Source organism: Mastomys coucha, unplaced genomic scaffold (genome assembly GCF_008632895.1).
Source record: "Mastomys coucha isolate ucsf_1 unplaced genomic scaffold, UCSF_Mcou_1 pScaffold12, whole genome shotgun sequence".
Classification (NCBI taxonomy): Eukaryota; Metazoa; Chordata; class Mammalia; order Rodentia; family Muridae; genus Mastomys; species Mastomys coucha.
The window spans coordinates 21,723,600-21,733,642 of record NW_022196894.1 but is presented as its reverse complement, the minus strand read 5'-3'; the positions used below and the strand labels follow the sequence as shown (position 1 = coordinate 21,733,642).

The window sequence follows — 10,043 nt, the reverse complement described above, 5'->3', positions numbered from 1 at the left end:
GAAGAAGGAGGAGGAGGAGGAAGAGGAAGAGGAGAAGAAGAGGAGAGGAGAAGAAGAGGAGGAAGACAAAGAGGAGGGAGGGGGAGAAATGAATGGATGAAATGAACCTGCTTTGAGCAAGAGGAGAAACTGAAATGAGATCTCCTCAGGAGGTGATAGTGCAGCTGCCTACAGGCTCAGGTCTGTCCTCCAGTCCCAATGTCTCTGTATTTTTTTTCTGTTTCCTCCTCACCCCTCAATCTCCCTGAATTCCACTAACCTATTTTTAAAAACATACCAAGAGCCTTCTCCTGTGTCTGAGGATAATATACAGAGAGTTTTTATAGAATGTTGTTCATTTGTTTGTTTTTTAAAGATGAGGTCTAACGTAGCCCAGGTTGGCCTCCAACTCACCATGAAGCCAAGGAAGACCTTAAACAACTAACCCTTTTTCCTCTAGCTTTCTCATATGTCTGGCTTGTGTATAGCACTTCCAAATGAAGGTCTTGAAATAGAATGAAGAGGTATATTCTTCAACAGCACTGTCAAATTTTACAGCTCAGGTACTTCATATAACCACACAACTCTCCACAAATCCAAACGACCCAGCTCCTATAAGCATGTCCTGGAGCTGGTTCTCGGAACCAGCTACTGTTTACACAGGGCCTAATGCAGTCTTACTGTCCTCCATTGTGCAAGAACAGGATACACATCCCCTCAAAGCCATATTGTCAGGTCAGCCCCAATCTTCAGAAATGACTATGGGCATCAAATCACATGGATTCATTTTCAGTTGTGACTCTAGGTTGGCTCAGACCCCTTCACGAGGGACAGTCTAGTCTTTGAGAAGACAGAGCCTGGAGGAGTGATTATCGGTAAGGCTCCTTGTTCTAGAATCTTCAGTGCTGAATTGTGGGAATGGTCTTGTGAAAAAAAGTGGGTGTGAATTGTGTTCCCTTCCTTCACCAATGTAATATTAGTACCAAGTTATTTTATTTTGTAACAGAGCTTACATTTACCCAGCAGCTGTGATCAAGGATCTATTCCTAAGCTCTGTCCATGGGGCAAGGAAGTTGGCCTAGTCCTCTCTTATGAGTATTAGCAACCAGGAATCATGAACTCATGGCATTAGATGATCCACGTTGTTCTCAAGTGTGCAGAAATAATTCATAGGACCCTAGGGCAAGGAATCACTCCTGTGAGCTCCTTAAGGATGATTTAAAAGAATCTGAATATACTCTAGTCATTTCTTTAGCCCAATAATAGCACTGTAGAATTCAAGGGCCTTACACAGCTGGCAGTGATGAGGTAAGACCAATAACGAGAGGAGAAAGGACATTCAAGAAGAGATTACATTGGTATAAAACTCTGTTAAGTTACTTTATCTGGAACTGAAGAAACTGAAGGGTGAGTGCCTAATTTTCGTCAACATCCATTCAGTTAAGAGAAAAGAGACTCATCTAAAAGCAAGTGTCTCCTTCTGTTCTGGTTATTTTCTTCCAACATACACACTTTGACTTGTGGGGAGGGGTGGGAAGAGAGGGAGGGAGAAGGGAAAAAAATCAAAACACAACAACAACAACAAAAAATCCCACCACAGTAACACAAACTCTGGCCCATGATCCCAGGAAGGATAAGAGGTCCTAGTGCTGGGGTTAATTACCCATAAGGCAGGGTTGGTGGGCTGTTGCTCCGCGAAACTCTTCAGAGAATCAAAGGGTTTGAGGTATGAGAAGGGTAAATTCCTTCCCAGCCCCCACTCTGGCTGGCTCTACTGCCTGAGGAAGCGCATTTCCCTTTGCTCTGCAGCGCCCCCATGGGGCGAAGAGTGGAGTAGCAAAGGGAACACAAAATGGACAGGCTGTGTGTGTGTGTGTGTGTGTGTGTGTGTGTGTTTTGAAGGCTTGGTGGTGGGAGTCAAGGGATAAGACACATAGCCACTTTGAGAAGAAAAATAACCAAAATCACCATAAAAGTAATTCTATTTACGAAGAAAACAGTACAGCAAAACCATACAACTCCGTTCCAAAGCTAAATCGCATCTAAGAAATAAGAAGTATATTAATGCCCAGAAAAGGTAGTAATCAGACAGCTAGCTACACAAAGAAAATCACTTCAGCAAAATCAGGGTGTCATTTTGGTCCAGTGGGATTTACCTAATACTCTGATATGAGCGGGAAGGGGACTCTAGACACAAAAACCCAACGCAGCCACCCTGTTTCCTGGCAGTGTGGATCCATGGGACAAAGTCACCGTGTCTTTGGAAGTAAAATGTTCAATTTCCCAACAGTGATAGGATTAGGTCTATGTATATTCCTCAAAAATCCTTCACAAGGCAGGCTTTTCCGCCTAGACTGCAGTAATCCATCTGCCAATACGTATTAAAACATTCCGATCTCTCAGGGACAGACAACGGATTTTGTAAGTCCCAACCCCCAGAGAAATCAATCAGCTCCTTCTGACTCCCCCAGTTCTAAAACCTGTGATATCATCTTTTGAAGTGGTGGTGTTACTCCAACAACAGCACAGCCGAAACTTCTTAGAGGACCAGTCCTCCGTACCCCAGAAACCAGCAGTCCGCCAGAACTCTGCTTGCAGCTCTATTTTTAAGCCCGCGTTTAGGGTTGTGGTCCACAGGTATTCATTAGAAATTAATATGTGGAGATGTTTTGCGAATGCTTAAGAACCCCCTCTGTGATTTAACGAGCCACTTGAAGGACTTTCACAGCTAAAGCCCAGAACAGCCTGACCTTTGAATGCGTCTTCTGCTCCAAACACTTTGGGTTCATTCTAATTCTTAAGGAATCTGAATATTATTTAGCTCACACCCTTCTTGCAAGAGACAGACATAAAAGAAACAAGAGTCTCACTCATCCAGGGATGAGTAGGAGGGCAAAAACCCCAACCAACATTTAAATAGGGAAACTGGCAGCTATGAACAAACAAACCAGGGCCCACAGTGAAAGGATTCTGCCCTGCATTCGCCTTTTAAAATAAAGGAAGAAAGAAGGGAGAGAAAGATTTCCCCCTCCTCCTACTCCCCTCAGCTCTGCTCCAGAGCCCAGAGGACCCGGCTGCGTGCAGTGCGCCTGGTTGTAGCACAGCCTGTGCTCAATACACGCAGTATCTGTGATCCTGGCAGCCAGGCCTTCAGAATTCCCTGGGGCTGATCCCTTCAACACATACTGAAGAGATTTTTTTTTCCTTCCCCGACGACCTTGAAACGAACCCAGTGGGGGTTTAAAAAAAGAAAAAAAGAAAGAAAGAATTCAAGACCTTAAGAAAACAGCAAATTACAAACATGTATTTGGCTTCACAGAATGTTGTAACAGACAATCATTTCACGTACCCCCATACACATTTCTAGCATCAAGAAATTTCCAAAGAGTCAACAGTAGCAGAGTAAACCCACCACTGGCTGTCCTAGAAAGAAACAAACCAAACCAAACCAAATCCTTTTACATCTCTTTCAAGTGCAGGAAAGCGTCCCTTCAGCGAGAAAGTCCAAGAGGAAAAGGAAACTGTACCAAGGGCGGCTGAGCCAGAGGTGGGGTGGGGGTGGTGGGGATGGAGGTTGGGGCTGTCATATGTGGCCAAAATTTTAAGCTTCTGTCAATGGTATTAGGTTGAAATATTGCATCTTTTAAATGCCAGAGAGAGAGAGAGAGAGAGAGAGAGAGAGAGAGAGAGAGAGAGAGAGAGAGAGAGAGAGAGAGAGAGAGAGAGAGAGAGAGAGAGAGAGAGCGGGAGCGCAGGGAGACAATAAAACCAAAGGATGACAGTTCCGACGATTTACATAACACCACAAACTTGCAAGAGGCAAAAATCAGAAGCGGAAAAAAAACCCTAAATCATTAAAATACAACAGGAGCATCCCGCCACCATCCCAAAAGGAACGTTCCCCCCCCCAACACATTTTGTCCCAAATAAAAAGAAAACAAATGAACCCACCGAAACTGCTTGGCAAATATTTTTCTCGTGGTGCCTAATATTCTAGCTGGAAGGAGCTGTGGTATTTATTGTTTTCTCCCTCACCCGTCTCTCTAAACCTGCCTCTAACATACTTGTTCTACGGCTCAAATCTCTCGCTCCCTTTTGTGTATTTAGCTCGAGGAGCCGAGTTTATGGGTAGGAGAGGAAGAATTAGCCCCAGACCCCGGGAAAGCGAAGCGCACTCCCCCTCTTATGTCACCGAATAGCAAATTAGTTCTCAGAATTCCAGAGGCCGAGCTTTGCTACAGCGAAGACGTCGACGTCACGGAGGAGGAGCCCACGTGACGGCGGCGGAGCGGGCCGTTCCATCAGTGGCCGGGGGCAGGGAGGGTCGCCTTGTAGCAGCGCGCGCCCGCCGCGGGACCCCACGGTGTTCCGGGCGGCAATGCTGCGGGAACCCCGACCCACACCGTAGGGCGGCGAGTGGCGTGGCCCCGAGGCATTCTGCCGGCCGGGAGGGCGCTGCGGAGCGCGCCGCTGCTACCGAGACCTCCCCTGCTGTGGAGCAATGGTAAAGCCCGCAGCTCAAATTCCGAGAATTGAGCTCTGTTGATTCTTAGAACTGGGGTTCTTAGAAGTGGTGATGCAAGAAGTTTCTAGGAAAGGCCGGACACCAGGTGATTATTGCTGTTGCTGCCGCCGCCGCTGCCGCTGCCGCCGCCGCCTCTGTTGCCGCTGGTGCCGCTGCCGCCGCCGCTGCTCATGATCATTATTTTACCTTTTAATTCTTTTTTTTTCCGCTTTTGCCAAATGCTTTGGCTCCAAGTTTCCTATGTGTATCTATTGATATAAATGTATCTATTTATTGATTCTAGCTGTCAGGTGTTAAAATAAATGCCGAAGATCAGCCCCACGTCTTTCCCACTGTAGGATCTAGCTTTACGCATACGTATTCTTCTTCTTCTTCTTCTTTTTTCTTTTTTTTTCTTTTTTCTTTTTTTTTTTTTTTTTTTTTTTTTTTTTTTTTTTTTTTTGCTGTCTTGGAGCGCCTCGGCCGCCTCGGGGAGGCTGTGCCGCCCTGCCCGGTGTTGTTTCGCTGTTTGGAGACGCAGGGGCGCGGGGCGGCGGGCGCTGGGCTGCGCGGCCTGGGAGGGCGGACCGCGGCGGCCCCGCCGGCTTCGCGCGGCTTGGCTTGCTTTCTCTGCTCGCTTGCAAACTGCCTTCCCCGCCGCTGCCTCCCTCCCCGCTCAGTTCTCCGGGTGCCCGCGTTGGCGGCCGTCCACCGGCCCCGGCCCCGCACAGCCCCTGCCTTGCACCCGAGCCGGGAGTCAGCGGGGGGAATGCAAGCCAACTCCTCGGCTGGTTGTTTTATTTTCCCTTTTCTTTTTGGTCATAAAGCCAGATGAAGTATCGTGTCTGCAGTTTCCTTTGAGAGCCGTGATCTTCCCAAGGAGAGACAGTGTTTTGGGGAGGCTTCGCTTGCACGGGGGGCGGGGACGTTGAATACTTTGAAAATTATTCTTTCTTGGTTGGAGTCGAGGCAGACGGGAACCCGGGTGCGCTCGGTCTGCCCAGCCAGAGGAAGGAGGCTTGAAGGCGGGACAGGGATTTGGGGGGTGGGCAGGAGAGGGGTGCGCGGTTTTTTGCACCTGCGGCGCTTTCAGCGTGCGGGATCCGGGGGGGTTCTTGGCCAGCCAGCCCAGAGCTCCGGGGAGGTGGCGGGATTTCTGGCGGCCGCGGTGTTTGTATTTTGGGTGCTGCGTGACTGTGTTGGCTCTCAGCGGTAGTTCCCTCCCTTTCCTAAATTTAATTTCATTTTCCCCCCCTTGGTGCAAGCTGTGTAAAAAAACAAAACAAAACAAAACAAAAAACCCCAAAAAGGCAGCTATGGTCCTGGGTATAGCGGACGCCACACTTCAGATTCCCAAGGTCCTTATTTTGGGCGAAGGAAGAGAAACAGAGCCCCAGCCTGCGTTCCTGATTTGCAAGATCAGGGAGGGAAGAAGGGGTACTTTGTGATTCTGGCTGGGGACCCTGGACGGGAGGAGCGGGTGCGATAGGGAGATCTTTGTGAGTGATTTTGCAAAAACAGATTGCGAGGTTGGTTGGCTTTGCAACCTGTGGCTCTCCTCGAGGGAGTAGGAAAGGGGGAAAGCGGCGGCGGCGGCCCGGGGAGGGAGTGGGTTGGGAGTTGGAACCTAGGAAATGAACTGCCTTGGGGGGCAGCGGGAGCTGGAGGCCACCCCTGCCGGAAACGGTGAACGTTAAATGTCTTGAGAACTGCGGGTTGCGTTGCCTGTATAATACCGCGTTATTGGAACCCTGGCGAGAGATGGAGCTAGTGTTGCAAAAATGAGTTTTAAAAGTCCCCCATGAAAAACAACAGCACCAAACAATATTTATTTTAAGAGTAAAATAAATAATCTCTGTTGTGCTCCCTCGCATAGAGATTTAGTTTTTGTGCTAGGGGTAGTGAGAAATGACCTCAAACCTGGCGCTGGAACTCCAAAGCCTCCAAGGTCCTTGACTGCAGTAGAGACAAGCATCGCACCCCACCCCCTAAGAAGTGATTTTATCTTTGACTTTTTTTTTTTCCTTCAACTATTGTATAGTTCTCAGAGGAAAATATTGAAATGCCAGTGTATATTATTCTATCCACAAAAAAAAGAGAGAAAGAAAGAAAGAGAGAGAGAAAGAAAAGAGCAAGGAATGGAAGGGGAAGGCAAGAGAGGGATCCTCTCAGAAGGACTGTTTAGAAATAGTTTGTGGCTCAGAGCTATGCCACTGGCTTCCTCTGCAGTTTGCTGGTTTCCCTTTTCCTTTGCGAGGTGTGTGTGTGTGTGTGTGTGTGTGTGTGTGTGTGTGTGTGTGTAACAAACAACCTTAAAATAGGGGAGGGGGCAGCGTGATCCATCTGGAGACAGGTATCTGTTTTGCTCACAATTTACTACCAAAAACCTTTGGCAGGCACTTGAGCAGGACCTCATAAGCCTGCACACCAAGCTGAACTTCATCTGGCCCTAGTCCACACGCTATTCCTGGAGGTAGCAAACATGAGTTCAAAGGAGTTAGGTGAAATCATATTCTTCTTTATATACCGGTTTTAATACAAGAAGGAAAGATATTTGTCCCCTGGGGGAAGAGGAAATGGAGAGAAAACACCAGGAGATAGACATTTCTCTTGCTAAAATGACTGCAGTTGAGTCCTGAGGCCAAAATAGAAAGCTGTAGATGGACACCTCCCCACCCCCACCCCCACCCCCAGTTTATAAATAGAAGTTTCCAGCATCCTATTTGGAAGAATGTCTTTTCTAATACTTGCAGGCGTTTGGGTGATTTTTAAGGGTCTGCTGGTAGTGACCGTAAGGCTAGATGCTGTTTAAGACAACCAAGTGACTTGAGCAGAGACAACCAGGAAATGGGTATTCACTAAGTACTCTCTCCCTCGCCTCAGTTTTGAAGGGTTTACCGGAGTGTTTTCTTGAAAAGACTAATTTATTCTGGCCTTGGTGGTCAGGAATGGCATCCTAAATTTCTAAGTTGTCGTTTGCTGAGCCCCGAGGAGGAGTTCCAGTTATGGGTTGAGTAAATGCCATGACTAGATGTCAAAATCTTTCCTTCCCTCTGTCTCCTGCTGGGGATAGCCCCCTCTCTTGTGAAAAAAAAAAAAAAAAAAAAAAAAACAAAACTTAAGTTTCAGGGGAGGTAGTGCGGCAGCGCCACCCCTTGGTGAGTAAAACTATTGGTAAAAGTCAAATATTTGAAAAATAGTTGTGAAATGAGCGTGATGTGCTTCCCCCCACCCGGAGAGATTTAAAAAAAAAATGAGAGGTGAAACTTTTAAAATCAGTACTTTGCAGTTAATCTCTCAAATAAGATACAAACACGTTGTTTTCCAAACTAGATTGATGTCTTAACAGGCGATGTCCTTCCTGTAATTCAAGGGACACACTTTGAGGAGTAGAGATGAGGTGGGATAGAGTTGGCTCTTAGCATCGACTTCTCTGGATTGATGTAGCTATTTTCACCTCAGACTTGACTTCAGGTACCCGCAGTCGATTGATGGTCTGACTTTGAGCTAAAGAGGAATGGTTTTTTTGGTGTGTAAAACCGTAGAACTGAAAGTGTTGTAGTTTCCCTGGGGGCCGTGGTGGCTTGTGTCAGAGTGATGGGGGAGAGGTTTGTGGACCGCAGGGAGCAGCGGTAGGCTGGGCTGCAGCCTTGTGAGAGACTAAGTAGCTTGGCGCGTGCCGGTTTCCTACACTGCGCAACAAGTGGGACCGCAGCAGGGACGGACGCGCGACTCTGCACACTGGCTCTGCTGGTTAGCTTCTTTTTCGCTCCTCCCAGCCCTTCCTGCTTCCCAGTTATGGACCAGTAGCACCTCCAAAGACCATATTCTGTTCGGTTCCGCACCCGCTTTGCTCAGTGGGTGAAAGGCTTACCGCTGGTCCCCCTTCCTCTGTGGATATAGACCATGGGGTTATTCCCGACTTTTGCTTCCCTTCTCCTCCCTCCCCCCTCTCTGTCTCTCTCTTTGGCACGAGTCTCTCTTAATACTTTCAGGTGTGGTTCTTTTTGAAAGCAAGAGCTTTGAGGAGAGGACGAAGGGAAACAAGTAGCCAGATAATACATTTAAAGCAGCTCCTGAAACCGTACGGGGTTGGGTAGAGGCATGAGCATCGGAAGAACGGAATTACATCTGCTCAACTAAATGTTTTCCGACTTCAGTTTTGGAAGCAGCTGCCCCCCCGCCCCCCCCCCCAAGAGAGACAAAACCGTGCTGGTCGGGGTACCCAGTGTAGAAGGCTGTAGTAACAGGGTGATTGTTGAACGGACTGAGTCCGCCACCTAGTGGTAGGTCCCGCTCAGGGTTTGCTCCAGGAGCGGTGATCTCTGGATCCTGATCAGAAGCTAGGACTGAGGAGGAAGGGCGTTCTCCAATGAAGACAGCATCCGACTTCCAAAATTTTGACGAGACAGATGAAAATCATATACCCACGTCGTCCACATCCACAATTGCTCAGCCATCAATCTCTATCTCAACTGAGAAACAGTACTTTCTTTAAGGACATCTGTGGCCTCTCCACAGAGACAGTCGGTACGGAAGGATTGCGCCCAAACTCTCAGGAGCTTTAAGATTTAAACTTCATTGCAATTGTGGAATCGGTCCTAACATCAAGTTTCTGAATTCCAAAGAATTCAAGGGAGTTTATTCCAGTTCATCTAAGAGAAAGGGAGAGCAGTTTAACCTGGGGCCACTGGAGTGTCCAGTGCACATTGGAGACGGTTCCCTCCCAGTCTTAGCTTCAAGTTGTTGACATGGCATGGAAAGGTTACAGAGGTAGGAGCCGGTGGGGCATCTCAAAGCTGTGGTGCATGCTTGTTCTGAGAGTTGAGTGGCCAGAAACTTCTTAGTCTAGTTGGGATTGTGCACCGGCTTTCTGAAGCTTTGAACTCCAGACTCACTCTCTTTCACCCAGTTTATCCTTTACTTAGTGGCCTAGGGAGAAATCAGGTGTGTGTGCGCGCGCGCGTTTCTGTAGGGGTTGTGAATAAACAGAGCTTTATTCTTTGAGAACTTGTACCCCATCTCCTCCCTAGTTTGTGTTTGTTTTTTTTTTCCCCCTCAACGCTCTTAACTGAGACGTCCCGCTTGCACCGACGCACTGGCGGCCTCTAGTGGCGTCCTCACCGCAGAGGCACAGCTGTCTCTCCCCACCCCCCTTTCCACCCCCCGCCGGGGCCGAGAGGAATCCAGTTCATCCTCTATCACTGCGGGAGTTGTCCCAGGCCGCCGCGGAGAAATGCGCCTCTGTTCGGGTTGGAAACGAATCCGGGGACGTGTCTGAAGCGCGGTGAAGTTTGACTCATCGCTTTCCAAGGACAGTTAGTGCCTTCCATCTTCATTAACGTGAATAAAGACCTTGGCTGACTTCTGTCTAGATCGAATTTTAAAAGGCATTGTTTGCTTGGGGAGATCATGCCTCTCTTTCCTGCCCCACAGTACCCCGCCCACCCCATTGCGGATCCCAGTCCAGTCAGGATGAGGGAAGAGATCTTTTCTGAAGGACATGGTTTGCTGGCTTTGTCGGCAGGCCTTCTGGAGGCTATCTCGACCAGGCTCGGGA

General features: G+C 48.3%; 1 protein-coding gene and 1 long non-coding RNA gene across 3 annotated transcripts in view; one reads left to right on the top strand and one right to left on the bottom strand.

The window, feature by feature from the left end:
* The window catches only part of LOC116085758, a 127,312-nt gene extending 122,896 nt beyond the window's left edge, over positions 1-4,416 (bottom strand). Inside the window, exon 1 of the long non-coding RNA XR_004116703.1 lies at positions 3,931-4,416. This is a non-coding gene — a long non-coding RNA (uncharacterized LOC116085758). The remainder of the gene's footprint in view (positions 1-3,930) is intronic.
* The window catches only part of Bcl6 (BCL6 transcription repressor), a 49,462-nt gene that overhangs the window by 21,339 nt on the left and 18,080 nt on the right, over positions 1-10,043 (top strand). The window contains exon 1 of one of the 2 annotated variants that reach the window (XM_031363528.1): positions 4,311-4,589. The exons of the other annotated variant lie outside the window; for it this stretch is intronic. The gene's annotated coding sequence lies outside the window, so the exon portion shown is untranslated. Of the gene's footprint in view, positions 1-4,310; positions 4,590-10,043 lie in introns of those variants that run through there. 2 annotated transcript variants of the gene reach the window in all.